Source organism: Ursus arctos, unplaced genomic scaffold, assembly GCF_023065955.2.
Source record: "Ursus arctos isolate Adak ecotype North America unplaced genomic scaffold, UrsArc2.0 scaffold_1, whole genome shotgun sequence".
Classification (NCBI taxonomy): domain Eukaryota; kingdom Metazoa; phylum Chordata; class Mammalia; order Carnivora; family Ursidae; genus Ursus; species Ursus arctos.
Genome location: NW_026622763.1, coordinates 103503777 through 103520283, shown reverse-complemented (window position 1 = coordinate 103520283; position 16507 = coordinate 103503777).

Sequence of the window (16507 nt, the reverse complement as noted above, 5' to 3'; positions counted from 1 at the left end):
AACTGTCTCAGGTAAGTGCCATATTTAATACGAATTTCTTCAACATCTACCTTGGGCCTGGTAATGATGGATGAACAGTGTTCTTCCCTTAAGAAGCCCCTCTTCGGGGAGGATGTAAATAGACCCTTGGTGCCCAGAGTACTGTCCATGCTCCATTAGGGCCCTAGCCACACCTCATAGAGGTTCCTTCTGTCTGTATCTTCCTCCCCCTCCAGCCTGTGGCCCCTTGTGGACAGAATCTCTCTTGTCCTTGTAACGTCCGTACTCAGCTCATGGCTGGGCAAGGAGTAGGCACTCACTCCATTTCATTGCACTCAGAGGAAGTTCAGAATCTTGGAAGGGCATCAGTGGCCCAGCGTCAGCCCCTGGGCCTCCCCAGTCCATGCCCTTCCCAGCAGCATCAATAGCTCCTGCGTGCCCTTGACCCCGCTTCACTGCACCCACAACACAGACCATTATGGGGCCACAGTTGCTTCTGTGCCTGTCTCGCCTGGAGCCGCTAGAGGCCAGGGATTGGAACTCGTTCCTCTGGTGTGTTCGGTGCCCAGAACACACATTTATCTTCTATTGCTACTGGACGGTGTGTTGGTGGTGGAGCAAATCCACCGGGAGGAGGCATGGGGGTGGGATGGGGAGGAACACAAGCAAACTTCCCATCAGGAGGGCCGGATGGAGGGACCAGTGGGGCCGCAGGCAGAGGTAGGGTTCCCCAAGCTCCTGGGATGCAGACAGCAAGCACGATGGGATCCTATGGGAGGATGCCCCCCTGGCCCTCCAGCCAGGCCCCTCCGCTCCCTGGCGAGGCTCAGGAAATGCGCGCACACTGTTGCTGCTGCCCAGACAGCTCTCCTCCCTTCTTTAGTCCCCATCGATCCCTCCCTCCCTCTGGCAGCCTTGCCCTCCTGACCCTCCTGACTGGTCGAGCGTCATGTGCCCTCGTGTCTGGGGTGCTCACAGTCACCTCAGCTGTAGCTCCCTGTCCCTTGTGGGTTCACTCTCTCTCCGGGGAGGCTTGGAAAGACCACGTGCAGAGAGACGGTCTGCTTTACTCCCTTAGCCTCTCGACCGCTGGTACCCATGGTAGGGATGAGCAAACTTCCCCAGGTCACGGGTGAGGAAACTGAGTCAGAGCAAAAGATAAAGTGACTTCTCTTGGGCCGCACAGGCAGGGAGACAGAAAAATAAACATGACTTACATGCCTGGGTAGTAGGCACTGTTCTAATTTCCACGTATTGTCCCTCTTACCCCTCACACCAACCTGGATGTAGGTACAGTCATGATCGTCCTCCATTTACAGCTGGGGACACTGAGGTGCAGGGAACGTGACAGCTGGTGCCAGTGTCCCCCCACCCCCACCCCCAGTCCTCCTGGCCCATCAGGAGCCACCTGCCGATAGGGGACAGCTCCCTGTGTCTCCCGCCTCAGGGTGTCCTCTGGCCATGAGGGCAGGCTCAGCCTGCACGCCCCCGGGACAGAGCACTGGGGTCCCATCTTGGAGGGTCAGCGTTGAGGAATGACAGGCTTCCTTACCCGTCAGTGGGATGGTCTGGGCAGTGCTTTCCACCCAGTCTTTCTTCTCAGAATGACAACCTGCTCACAGCACATCTCCTTCCAGCTTCCCCCTTGACCAGTGTCCCCACCCCTCACAGCGCTTCCTAGGATCACTTCCAAATCAAGCTACTTGCACCCACACCCGTGGGAACCCAAACTAATACAGAGGGAGGGGAGCGGTCACTTGCCCGAGGTCGTATAATGAGCAAGAGGGGAAGCCAGCATGTGGATCCTCGCACCTGCTTCACCATCGGCCAGACCAGCACCTGCCACACGGCCCCAGGTCCCTGTTGGCCGGCAGAGTGGTGGCCCCCAAAGATGTCCCCACCACAGTCCCTGGAGCCTATGAATATGTTACGTTCCATGGAAAAGGGTGGAATTAAAGTTACTCATCAAGGGTTCTAAGAAGGGAGTGGTCTTGGCTCACCCAAGTGACCCGGCGAACCCACACCGGACCTTACCAGGGGAGGAGGGAGAACAGGGGCACCAGGACAATATGAGCCCGGAAGATAGGCACCGAGAGAGGCAGCGTTGTTGGCCCTGAAGATGGAGGGAGGGGTCATAAACCAAGGAATGCAGGTGGTCCCTAAGAGCTGGAAAAGGCAAGAAAACAGGTTCCCTCCTGGAGCTTCCAGGAAAGAGCACAGCCCTGCCAGCTCCTTGATTCCAGCCCAGGGAGGACGGCTGAGCTACACACTATAAGGTTAATAGACTTGTGTTGTTTAAGCCCCTATAGTAATTTGCTACAGCAGCAATGGGACACGAATACAACCCTTTACAGAAGTCCGCACCCCCCTGCCCAACTGTGCTTTATGGGTAAAGCTGGGATTTATTTTTATTAGCATGACTTCTGTATCAATTCTACTGCAAAACATCTTTAAAAAGGTTGCGGCACTGGGTGGCCTGCTGTTGCTCTGAGCTCATACACCTTGCACTGTTCAGCATTTTTGAGCCGGCCTCATAGGGGGTGCGGCCGAGAGCTGTACGTGATCACCCAAGGGCTGAATCCGCCTGAATCCGGTTTGATGAGTTCTGTGTCTCCCTTCCGCCCGCTCTGCACGCTTTCATAGAGACCGCAGAGATAGCGCTGCCCCGATACCATCAGCTCTCGACCTCACGGTGAAGACGCACGTAAATAATCCGCCTCCCATGGGCAGCACGGCCCCCATCTGTGCCTCTGGCAGACGTTCGGCGTGCAGTCAACGATGAGGAGAAGGGGAAAGACAAAGCAAGACACTACGCATCAAGGAATGGATTGTTAATGATACTTGAGAAGGATTTTTCCTGGAGGACAGTAGCCGATGGGAGCGTGTGCTTGGCTAATCATCAGGGGACCCAAAAAGTGACACTTTTGAGCAATAAACTTCAGAGAGTCAGTGCAAACGGAGAACACCTCACCTACCCACGGACACGTAAGGAAGCTGGAAACTGGCGCACAGAGGTGAACCCAGGAGAGTCCTCGCAGGGAGACACCTGGGTGCCATATCCAGGCCCATTGGTTTTATGAAGCTGAGAAGAAGGATAATGAATTGAATGCCCCTCTCTGAGCTCCTCCCAGGACCAGGGGAAGTCGGAGCCTGTTAGAGGAAAGTGTCATGTGGGGAATGGGGTGGGAGAGAATCTAGAGGAAGGGAGGGAAGGTTCTCACCTGCCTGGGATGCCTAGAAAAGGACTCTATTCAATCAAATAGAATTGTGATGAGTATCCACTGTTGTCCGGACGTTGTACTGGGTATTTGAGAGAGAAGGAAGAACCAGGGACAGACGCCCATGCCCTAATGGCCCGGAGGAGGCTACAGCCAGAAAAACAGATACATTACAAGACGATGTCCTATGTGAAGCTTCTGGAAATGGACAGAGGGGTGGGTGAGCTCAGAGGACGGGATTGTTAGATTCAGGTATCCTGGAAGGCTTCTCGTAAGAGGTGCTGTTGAAGCTGCTGGCCAGGAGTATACCCGGCTGGCCTTCCCATCTCTTTTCATGCTTCAGTTCTTTCCGTGGCAAGACACACTCTGGCCTTCCTGACAGCCTGTTTTTCATTTCACTGTGGGCAGTCTGCTGCCCTTTCACTCTGTCTGGGCCACTGGGCGAGGGGAGGGTTATCAGTGGTCTGTCGATAAAGGTTCTCGGGCTGCCAGGGTGATGGTGCCCACGCAGGGTCTCGATGGGGCAGAACCGGGCGGTGGTCTCAAGGAGATGCTGAAAGGACCGATTGGAATGGCAACAATGCCGAGGTACAAGGCAGAGCAGGGGGAGTGGTGGAAGGAAGCCGGGCGGGCAGCCTGGCCTTGGGGGAAGGGCGGACGGAAGTAGGCTCCGAGGCCTGTAGGAAGGACACAGACAGAAACGAGGATTCCGCCGCGGGGCTGAGGACAAGGGTCTTCTGTGAGGTCACACCCATCTGACTAGTTCTGCATCGCGGTCTGTCCTGGTCAGCGGCTCCACCAGCACAAAACACTGCAGACGGGGGGGTGAAGCAACAAAAATGCATTCCTCAAGGTTCTGGAAGCCAGAAGTCCTACATCAGGGTGCTAGCAAGGCTGGGGGGGGAGGGGAGGGCCCTCTTCCTGTCTCGCAGATAATCACCTTCTCCCTGTGCCCCCACGTGGTGGGGAGAGAGAGAGAGATTGCAAGCTTTGTGCCGTCTCTACTTCCAAGGACACTGATCCCATCATGAAGGCTCCACCCTCGTGACCCCGTCTGCACCTAATTGCCTCCCGAAGGCCCCCTCCCCAAATACCATCACAGGGGGTTAGGGCTTCCACATAGGAACTTGGCCGGGGCGGGGGGCACAATTCAGTCCACACCGCAGTGCAAAGTGGCTGAGGAGAATGGCTGAAATCACACGTGTTCTGATGACCAGCTCGGGAGAAGAGGTGGGATCGAAGGCTTGTCTGCCAACGGCCCACCTACGAAGAGGCTCGCAGGAGCTCGGGGCTGGTCTGCACGCCCTCCAGGCTCCACGATGCACACATGCTACCTGGAGAAGCTGACTGGCCGCCGCACCGGGCCCACTGCGGTGAATGAACTGGAATCCAGGGTCTGGTCCTTAGCCTTCCTGGCTCCGGAAGTCCGTCTCTCAGGGACCCAGAGCTGATCGAAACCTGGATGCCAATGGACTTGTTTGTAAGAAGAACCACAGCTGTCAAGTGAATTGGAAACTCCCTTCAGCCTGACCCGTGAATTCCCTCGTGTGTTGTTTAGGGAGTGAGGGATCGAACAAGGTGCTTTCCCAGCCACATGCCTCGGAAATGTTAGTCCCTCTTTGAAGGCAGTGCCCTCTTCCTGGCTGGTCTCTCAAGGTGATCGTGTGTCTGCTCTGGTCCGTCAGTGTGGATTTTACTTTTTATTTTATTTTTAAAGATTTTATGTATTTCTCTGACAGATAGAGAGACAGCAAGAGAGGGAACACAAGCAGGGGGAGTGGGAGAGGGAGAAACCGTCCTCCCACTGAGCAGGGAGCCCGATGTGGGGCTCGATCCCAGGACCCTGGGATCATGACCTGAGCTGAAGGCAGACGCTCAATGACTAAGCCACCCAGGCGCCCCATCCTCAGTATGGATTTTAAAACTTAACTCTAAAATAGGACAATTTCGTTTCCAATTTCTAGAGGAGCCCAGGAGGGGAATTCCAGCCTGGACTCAGCTCTAACACGTACACCCTATACTGCAAAGTAGAGGGGCTTACGTTTCTGCTATTTCTATTATAAACTGAAAATCACCATTAAAGATTATGCCCCATAACTAACACCTTTAAATCTATTTATTTTTAAAGAAATAAAAAGCTCAAATTTTAAGTTTTCTTAAAGGTGCATTTTCCTTTAATATCTGATGAGAATTGGGGATTTCTAAACAAGCTGCAAACCTAATTAAAAGCAATGAGAAAGAAAGCTCGTATGTGTGTTGGGGACGGTGGTTCATCTATACAGTGGTTCTGGGCAATATTTGTAAGTGGCAAGTTCATAGCCCTCAGAGCTGGCACTTGTCGTGTTTATAATGACTCACTTAACACTCTGCAGGAATGTAGCCTGACCTCATGAGTGACCTTTCTTGAAACTGAAATTGTAAAGGTTTTTTTTTTTTTTTTTTCTTCACATTTTCTAACCAGAGTGTTCCTGGACCATCAGTCCCTTCTGTGAGTTTGTGGCTGGTGGCTCCAGCGAATTCTGCAGATCAAGAAGCCTTGAGTAAGAATGAGGTGGGATCTGAACTTGGAGGTAGCTGCCCTAACCAGTATCTGTGTTCTCTGAGATTCGTCCGCCCTCGGCCAGTTCCTTCTAGAAAGGCCAACCCAGCTATGGACAGGGTCCTACGGCGCGGTCAGGCAGTGGCAGACGGGGCTCACCGATGCAGTCCCGAAGGCGGGATTGATTTATTTCTCATAAAAGCTGGAGTGTCCGTGCCGAGGTGCAGGCTGCTCCGGGCCATGTGCCACTGTGGAACTGGCTGGTCGGGATGCGCTCCCGAGGGACCGAGCCAAGTAAAGGAAAGAAGAAGGTCTAGGGGAATTTAGGATGTACTGAGGCTCACGCCTGTGGATGAACAAGCTAACCAAGTTTCCCATCTTTGATGATCTTTTGCAGAACCTGGAATACTTAGACAAGACAGGAGGAACAGAGGTTTGGGAGGGAGACCCCCCCCACCCGGCGCCCCACCTCAGCCCGCCCCTCAGTGGCAGGTGGGTTCAGCAGTGAAGGGGTCTATGTGTGCGGTGATCGGGGCCTTGGCATACTGACCTTCTCATCCTGCCGCATGGGTTCAGCAGCGTGTTCTGGGGGCGGATTAGTAAATGATGAATGAATGAATGACTCAGGGCTAGCAAACTAGAGTCTTGCGCTGCAAATTCCTGTGATTGTAACGCAAAGAGAGGAAAGTGGCATGTGACTTAAAACTGGTTCTTTATTTTTTTTAAGATTTTATTTATTTATTTGAGAGAGAGAGAGAGAGATTGAGAGAGAGAGCATGAGAGGGGAGAGGGTTAGAGGGAGAAGCAGACTCCCTGTTGAGCGGGGAGCCGGATGCGGGACTGGGTCCTGGGACTCAATCCTGGGACTCCAGGATCATGACCTGAGCCGAAGGCAGTCACTTAACCAACTGACCCACCCAGGCACCCCTTAAAACTGGTTCTTATGTATCCTTGGGGCACCTGGGTGGCTCAGGCAGTTGGGCGTCTGGCTCCTGATTTTGGCTCAGGTCATGATTTCAGGGTCATGGGATCAAGCCCTAAGTAGGGCTCTGTGCTCAACAGGGAATCTGCTTGAGATTCTCTCTCCTTCTCCCCTGCCTCTCCTTTCTCTCCCTCTCTAAAAACAAAACAAAAACAAAAATGGAAACAAAAACAAAAACAAAAACAAAACTGGTTCTAAGGTGTCCTGATACGGCCAGAATGGTTTTTAATGGCAGGTAAAGCAAGACTGAAAAATATCAAGAGTTACTTGTTGCTTCTAGCAACGAACAGTTCGATTGCAGTCTAGACCTCGTAACTTGGGTTTTTGTGCAGAACTTGATTATGGTCTTCCCACGTTAGTCCTTTTATGGGGGTCCCAGTGTTAAGTGATCAGGTGAAGGGAAGAAGTCCTCTCAGTTTTACAAAGGAGGAACTCAGGTGCTTGCCCGTGATTACAAAACTAGAAAATGCTGGAGCCAGTTCCTGACTTCACGCACAGTGGATTGTCCTGGACTCCGAGCTTCCGAGCGGCCGGAGCAGACTCAACCGTGTCAGCTCTGATTCCTGCCGGGCTACTCTCTCTTCAAAACAGTGCAGTGCACCCACAGGTGGTTGTATGAGTTCCTGTGAGTGAGAGAAAGGAGCAAACGACCTACTCTAGAGTTTATTTTCTCTAATCTGGGCTAATATGACTCTGAACTATTGAGGTATCTTTGTTCACACTTACTATGATTTCTGATTTATTTGTATTAATTTCTTTCTTTCTTTCTGTTTGTTTTATTTTTAACTAGGCTTTGCACCCAATGTAGGGCTTGAACGCACGACCCCGAGATCAAGAGTCGCACACTCTACTGACAGCCAGCCAGGCGCCCCCTGGATAATTTTTTTTAATGAGTTTTAATGAAACTAAAAGATGAAAGGAGCATTTAGTCACAGATTAGGGACAGAAGCTTAACTGAATCATTGTTCGCTCTACCCTCCACTCAGACGACCCTTCACATTTCTAGCGTTTCTTTTACCAATCAGCTTCTTGTTTTCAGCATGCATTATCCTTCCGAATATTCCATCCCTTTTGTAAAAGTGCTTTCATAGCTTTGAACATACTATTTTTTTGTGTTTTTCTTTCCAGATAATTCCATTATCTCAAGGTCTTGAATCGCTTATGGAGGTATTATCAATGCAGGATCAATTTATATGTTATAAGCTCAACCTCGGGATTGCTTTTCCACATAGATAATATCAACTTGGTCTTACTTTGCTCCTTTTCAGAGTCCTGGACAGAGCTGCGTTGGTGGGTGGAGTTTTTTGCGTCCTCTTCATGAAGGGGGCTGAGTTTCAGGAATCTCAGCTTTATGCAAAGGTCTGAGTTCTAATTTCTACCCCACATCTCATCTCCTGTCTTCATCAGGTGTGAACAAAGGCTTGGGCAGCAAGCAGGGTGTGTTTCTGGGTGGATCAACTCCCTACCTCCCCCCTCCTCGTGACTACTGCTGCGGATTATGCTGTACTGAGCTCTGGTTCCCTCTTTGCTTCTAGCATCCGAGGGTCTCCCTTTCTTGATTGTTAATTCAATTACACAATTTAAAGAAACCTTGTCATATTTTATCTAACATGTTTTGATATTTGTAACTAGAGGCATTTCACATTAGTTGACTCTGTCAAGTAGCCAATACCGGAAGCCCAGTCTCTGGGGTTTATTAAAATCAAGATAACTAGCTCTCCTGGATGTGAGCTCACTGTCAAAGTTGCATTCGGTGTCAATCATGCAGAAAAGTCCTGCTTAATCATAGTTTATGGACCAGCTTAGTTTCTTCACTTTGCTTACTGGATTCCTCAAAACGTGGTTCCAATATTGAAATAATTGCATGTCAATCTATGTCCACTGTTTTCTCCCCCCAGGGATTGCCAGGAAACCTGAGAGGAATGAATCTCACAGACATTAGACAGATGCTTGGGATATTTGGAATTTGGTTGTTTTAATTCAAAGTCTAAGAAATATGGAGAATCGAAGAGGAGACTGTATTGGAAGCTGGGGCATCAGGTAGCAGACCCACCTCTACCTCCAACCCCATCTCCTCTTCCCATAGGGAGTCAGATTGCAGACCCTACACCTGTCACTAACTGGGTGAACATTCCTCTCTCTCTCTCCAAGTTCCTCGTCTGCAAAATAAGGACATTGGACAAAATGCCTTAAAAGCTCCTGCTAGCTCTTACATAATTTGCAAAGGTTCAGGGCGGTAAGTTGGGGGTAAAGGTCTATGCAACTTGGAAATTATGCAGAGGCTCTGATGGGCTTAAGCTGCCGAGGAGCAAGAGTGCTAGGCTTACTCCTGTTCCTCACACCGTGGTGGAAGCACTATGTCCCCCCTCTGGCCTTGGCCCTCGCCTCCTTCCTTTGTAGCCCTCTTGGGGGCCCATCTACTCTCTGGGTGATTTCTATTTTTTCTGTCATATGAAACATACCTGCTCTCCCTTTTTCTCCATCTTGACTGTCTTCTCTCTATTCTCGTCCTCTGTCTCCTACTGGGCTCTTTCTGGTGACCATCCACCACATTAGCAGAGACACCATGTGTCTACACAGAGTTCCCCACATTGCTGCAGAAGCCCCCTCCAGCCCCCCTACTGCCCTGTCTTTGATGATAGCACCATGCGTGCTGAGAACTTTAATTGATCCAACCTCTTCATTGTCCAAGGCCTCGCTACTTTTCTTATGCAATGTCTCACATGAAAGTTGCACGCATTCAGCAAATGTTTTTTGAGTTAAGCCAGGCACTGTACTGGACATGGGGATTAAATAAAGAATAAGGAAGGCAGAAGCCTGAAGTTTGGGGCAGAAAAGAAGCAGGAAAGTGAGATCATCATGGTTTCTGCTAAACGATAAGTGCTCCGGAAGAACATGAGTAGGGAGACGAGGTAGTGAATGGCAGGGTGGATGCTTTGAGGAGTGGGGAGGAGTGTTGAGAGCTGTGCCAGGACTCCAGCAGCAAGTGGGGGGGGCGCTGGTGCATCCTCAGGCCTGTGAGCACCCTCCATGTATGTGGGGGTGAGGAAGAGCCTGGGGGAGAGTGGCCACAGTCCGAGCCTGACAGCCCCTCTCCATTCCTCCCCTAAGTCCTCATCAGACTCTGTTCTAGAATCATCCAACTGATGTCTCTAACTCAAACTTTCTCCACTGCACTCCAGCTGCCATTGCACTTTTTTTTTTTTAAGGATTTTATTTATTTATTTGACAGAGAACACAAGCAGAGGGAGCAGCAGCAGAGGGAGAGGGAGAAGCAGGTGCCCCACAGAGCAGAAAGCCTGATGCGGGCCTCGATCCCAGAACCCTGGGTTTCATGACCTGAGTCTAAGGCAGACGCTTAACTGACTAAGCCACCCAGACACCCCTTAAACACTACTTTTTAAGGTTACTTTTCCTCTTCCAGGTCTTTTTCTTTTTTTTTTAGTGAGGTGTAAACGACATATAACATTGCATTAGTTTCAGGCATACACTTTGATATTTGTACATATTGTGAAATGATTTCCAAGAGTCTAGTTAACATCGTCACCCCTCATAGCTACAAAGCTTCTTTCATTGCTCTGTATGTCTTCCTTTTGCCTCTCCAATGCAATGTTAAGGACCTTCAAGTGCCGTGTCTCCGATTTTCTCTGGACTCCCAACCTTTCTATCCCGGTGTCACTTTCTATTCAAAATATGCTTTTCTCAACCAAATGTAGTCTGCCCACACAATGGAATACATTCAGCGATAAAAAGGAATGATGCATGCTACAACTTGACCAACCTCAAGAACATAATGGTAAATGAAATAAGAAGACAGAAAGCAACACTGCAGATTATATTTTTCCACTTATAAGAAAAGTCTGGAAAAGACAAATCTCCAGGGACAGAGGCAGACCAGCGGCTGCCCAGGGGAGGGGTGAACGTGGGAACTGACTGGGAGGGGGTAAGCGGAAGCTCTCTGAGGGCTGGAAATGTTCTAGAACAGAATTACGCTGGTGGCTGCACAGTTCCCTAAATCTAAGTGCTGTTACATTGCGTGCTCGCGTATACGCAAAATAGAAAATATGTTATGATATGTAAATGACAGGTCAGTAAAGCGATGCAAACACACACACATGTATTTGCTTATTTAGAAATTGAATAAGCAGCAGTTGACATTGAATCTGAAGGAAAAAAAATTGTAAGCCTTTGCAACCAGCTTTGCCAAAGGGCGGAAACATTCTGATTCCAGGTGATGGAACAGACCAGGTTGTAGGTGTAAAAACTCCCTGAAGGAGAATAAAGGCAATTGATCCATTATGGAGAATTAAAATGCCCCTTAGGAAGGGTGAGGACCATGATTCCTCGATTCTGTAATCATCCAACAAGCTTCAACCTGCAATTCAGTGTTAGACTGACATCCAGCAGGGGGGCTGGTTCTTTCCTCAGGCAAATTCCATCAAGCTCGATAGATAAATTCATTTCATCCTGATACAAATAATTTCCTTGTGAATTTGGATTTGAAGAGCTAGTTTTCTTAAGTCTTACACATCCTTGTATTTTGGGTTTGAATTTTAAACAGATTAATTATATTTCCCATTCTGTCCCTTTGGAACAGATACCGTTGTCCCCAGGCAGATGAAAAACAGCACGAAAGTGACACCATTGAACAGTCTGCTTAGTCTTTAGTGTCCCCCCTCCCCACCCTCACGTCTGTGTACCAGGGAACAGAAACAGAACTCAACGAGAAGCATCCAAAAACCTTTCTTCTGGGCTCCTGGTCTTGGATTCTGAGCCAAGTCCCGGCAATGAATTCAACACCCAAGATACTCAAATCCATGCAAGGAACTCAATGGGGCACAAGAAAAACCAGCATAAGGCAGGGACTCTGCTCTCCAGGAAGTCACCACAACTCAGTGTATTTCAAGAAAATAGCACGAATTCATTCAAGGATTTCAAACCCATCTTCCCTGTAAGCTCTTAGCGGGTTTACCCAACACAGGGACAGCTAGGCTTCCTCCATCTTGCTGTTGACGGTACCATTGTCTCCTCATAAAAGCTGATGCAGCTACCCCATGGCTGGCATCATCTATGGGAAGTGAGCAAGACCCTGGAGCTGGTGCAGCTCAGCCCATCACGAGATCCCTCATTTAGCCATGAATATGAGTCCTGAAATGACACAAAGGGGAAGGAAGCTAGAACCACAGGGCTCAGGCCCTGTGAGACAGCTGGGTCACCCACAGGACTGCCATGTGGGGACACTTGTTGAGGAAAGGGAGGCTGTGAGCTGGAAGGCTATAAGGTGCCCGGGGGTTAGACAATATGAGGCACCAACAATTTTGGCAGGTGGCAGTGCCACGAGGAAAACCAGCCAGCCCGCAGTATCGTGGGAAAGCTGGACATCACGCTGGATGTTTCAACCCACATGGGGAGAAAATACCTTCGTTGTTTTGTTCACAACCCAAAAAGAGCCTATGTAATTAAGAGATGAGTTTATGGGATGTTGCCCCAAAGTCAAAGAGCGTAATAAATCAGATGGGAAGGAACCGTGAGCCCAAATGTCTTTATGCTTGTCAGAGAGGAGCATGCATGGCGATCGGACAGCATCGTGGTCTTTCATCTTTCAATTCTGTTCAGATCTTTGGGAAGCAAAAAGTCAACTAGAGAAAATTTTTAAAAATAGCTGTATATGCATCAGAAAGGCAAAAGTATAAATCCTCTGAAGTATGATTTTTGTCCTCCCTATTCTAACAATTACACTTATTAAATATAAAGCCAAATATAAAACTGTTTTTTGTTTGTTTGTTTTTCTATATACAAGGGAACATCAGGATATGAAGAAAGAATTCCAACACAATGCTTTTCCATTTCTTAACCCAGCAGTGCATACCTCCCTCTTGGCCGAGCACTAGAAAAAAAAGGAGATGAGGACCCTCCCCAAGGCTTATAAATCACCCCTCCTAACCTGGGCTTGAATTTCCACCTGTTCTCCTTAGCAGTGACCCTGTCCACCCCCACCCCCACCCCCAGTTCTGCTTTTGAGAATCAAAAGGCCCCATGACATGCAAGCCCCCAGAGGTTCAGGCCGAAGACTCATTCTGTGACACGGAGATGGGAGATGGTCATCTCTACTTACCCGACCTTCTGATTGTGGTTGAGAAAGACGTCGAGCCAGCAAAATGATTTCGAATGTAAACCTCCTCTTCATTCTTTATTGCTACAATGCTCCTTGCATTGATTTTAAGGTGCTTAAAGGGAAGTGTTGGAGCTCCCACTGGGTTGCACAGGCAAGGACATGCTTGCAAGAAGCACAGGCCAGTGGGGCCCGGACAGGAGGCCCCAGCATGCTCTCACTGTAACCCATCAATCAAACGGAGTTCTTACCTTTGTTTTTTTTGTTTTTTTTTTTTTTTAAAGATTTTATTTATTTATTTGACAGAGATAGAGACAGCCAGCGAGAGAGGGAACACAAGCAGGGGGAGTGGGAGAGGAAGAAGCAGGCTCATAGCGGAGGAGCCTGATGTGGGGCTCGATCCCATAATGCCAGGATCACGCCCTGAGCCGAAGGCAGACGCTCAACCGCTGTGCCACCCAGGCGCCCCCGGAGTTCTTACCTTTGGACTGTGAGTCCTGGGCTTTGCCCCACATTTCCATGGGGTGTTCCTTTGTCCCGTGCAGCTGTTCAAGTCCTTACACACTAGCCCGGCTGGGCCTGCTGCTGATTGCTTGACACGATCACTGCGGTGAGGCCAACGTTTAAAAAGGACGAGCTCGGAGTCCTGCGGGCACACATTTCTGAAATGCCACAGTGACGGAATGACACACGTTCCTACATTGCAAGACTTCGCTCAGGAGCCTTGTATTTGCTCGCCTCTTTTCAAATCCCCAGTGGAACTCTGCCGGGGCTCTTACCAGCTACGCTTGGCCCCGGCCCCTTCTGCTTCGAGTGGGTGTCAGATCTGCATCCTTTGCTGCGCTTTGGGAGGCCTGCTTTCCGGGAGTCTCCAAGTCAGAGAATCCACAAAAAGCTAAGCCAAATGTGTTGTGTGTCAGGCGGCGATCCACTCAAAAATAGTATTTTTTAAAAAGATTTTATGTATTTATTTGACAAAGAGAGAGCACACGCAGGGGGAGTGGGAGAAGCAGGCTCCCCACTGAGCAGGGAGCCCAATGCAGGACTCGAATCCAGGACCCTGGGATCATGACCTGAGCCTAAGGCAGACGCTTAACCGGCTGAGCCATCCGGGCGCCCCTCAAAAATATTATTAGACATGTTTTTACTAAGTCTCTGGTATCAACTTTATATTTAGAGAACACCTGGGCTCCCAGCAGCCACATTTCAGATGCTCACTGGTCACCTGCAGCCAGTGGATGGGGTGGGGCCAGATGACGCAGATAAGAAGGCATTCTGGTCTGGACCCTCAGGAGGGAGAGAACACAGAGGGCTTTGTGACCTTTTATTGAAGCACAAAAAGGATTTGGGAGGCTCTGCTCCCCCACCCCCACCCCTTCCCCGCTAACCCTCTTCTACTGCATGGCCTTGGCTGGCTGAGGCTGAAAATGTTTACCTCTACTTGCCTCAAAGGAATTTTGGAAGCAAAAAAAAAAAAAAAAAAAAAAAAAAAAAAAGCTTCTGTGGAGCGTTCTCAGCCCATCCGTCCATCGGAGGTGGTCCCACTAAAACCAGAGGCGAGCACTCTCGTTTGCTTCAGCTGGGACAGTAATACCTAAATTGTTTCAGCAGCAGGTGCAAAGTCGGCCTCGCAGACGGGCTGAGAAGGAAAACAAATACAGGAGAGAAAGAAGAGTGTGGAACTTTGAGTCAGGCTTATCTTCAGGACACACTCAATTGTCTGAGGACAGAAGCTCTCCCCCTTTATTTTTAACAAAGGAAATTCAGTTGTTAATCATCTTGTGAAAACCAGCATGGTTTAAACAATGACACTTTTAAATGGGCAAAAAAATAACTTGCATAGACACTACAAGCCAGAAAAAAAAGAAGTAATGCTCTTTTTATCCATCTAAAGAAAAAACACCCTCACCTCATTATCAGCTCTCAATAGAGGATTAACAGGCACTGAGCGGAGAAGCTTCCGGAAGGCTGGCATTCCAGAGAAGCTCATGAGGTTTTTGAAAGGAAGAATTTCAACCCCACTGAATTCCCACCCTCTTGTCTATAAAATGGGAAAAATTACACACACACATCTGACTGCTTGGGTCTGGATTTTCGAAGAGATAAGTTAAAAGGGCCGGAGCTTGGGGGGCCAGGGGGTGGGGTGGGGGTGTGCTGGCCAACAGCTTCAGTTAGTTGTAGGTAAAATCACCTTGTCCAACACTGTTCTTTCCCTTGCAATGCCCGAGCTGTGACTGGGGCCCGTGGTTCTTTCCTGTAGGGTTTTCTGTAACCCCGAACTCAGCAGGTGGGGACTGGGGCACCAACCTTGGAAAAATCAAACATTCAAACTCTCACTTAAATTTTCTGCTGCCGAAGATTTTTCAGCCACCAAATGACTAGAATGAAGGGAAAAGGACCCCCACTGCCCTACAATCCTTGTCACAAAAATGCTGTTCTTACAGACTGGAAAATTCTCGGGCCATCCAATGTGGGTGGGTGACGCTGCCTTCAGCCCTGCGTTACCGACGCTCAGGGATGACAGTCACTGTGCTGGTCCCTTTCTGTGGTTGTGGGCTTTGTTGAGATACTGGGTACAAGAAGAAATCCACCGTGCTGTGGGACACGGGCCGTGCGTCTGATGACCCTGTGTATGAGTTTCCCAGGGCTGCCATGACGAATCACCACAAACAACAGAAATCATTCTCTCACCGTTCTGGAAGCCAGAAATCCCAAATCAAGGTGTGGGCAGGCATGGTTCCTTCCGGAGGCTCCGAGGAAGCGTCTAGTCCTGGCTGCTCCTAGCTTCTGGGGGTCGCCAGCAACCCTTGGCGCGCCTTGGCTTGTAGACCCATCACTGCAATCCCATCTGCGTGGTCACCTGGCGTCCTCACATGGCCTTCTTATAAGGACACAAGGCATTGGGTTTTGGGCCCACCCTAAATCCGGGATGGCCTTCCTTAACGAATTACATCCCCAAGACCCGATTTCCAAGTAAGGTCACATTCTGAGGTTCCCAGGTAGACAGGCATTTTGGAAAGAGCACGATTCAGTCCAGTACATCACGGTTCTCCTACAAGATGGAATTTTCCTAAACTTCTAATTGCTGTTTTTTTTTTTTTTAATCACTGCAAATATTATCACTTTGACAAGAAAAAGGCTCTGCTAAACGCCTCGTGCATTTAAAAGGTACTGCCCGTGGCTCAGAGGTGAACTTGGGAGTGAGTGGGAAGCTAACCGTTCTGTGCCGTGTCTGCCGTACAGCATTGAGCGAGGGCGTCGGAGACCAGTAGCAAAGAGAGAGCCAACCTCTGCTCGTTCTCTGAGGGAGGAAGAGGAGGAGGAGAACAGGCTGGGGCAGTGAGGAGCCAGGTGGGCCTGGGCTCAGAGGTGCTGGGAGGTAGGAGGGGACGGAGACACCAGAAGGCCTCTCAGAGACAGGACCGCAATCACACCACCAGGGAGCCCCCCCCTCCCCCGACGGTTAGGACAAGGCCTTCCAAGGAGGATCGGCTCTGCTACGTAGGGCTTCTGTTTTGCTGAGGGCACACAAGTTCAAGCACAGAGAGGAATCTGTCAAGACAGACTACAGACTCCAAGCCACCGAGAGTGTCCCTCCACCTTCCCCCAGGGAAGGCCGAGCTGTTCCCTCATCCCTCGACTTCAGTCTGAAGACTGTCAGATGTTTGCTGGCCCGG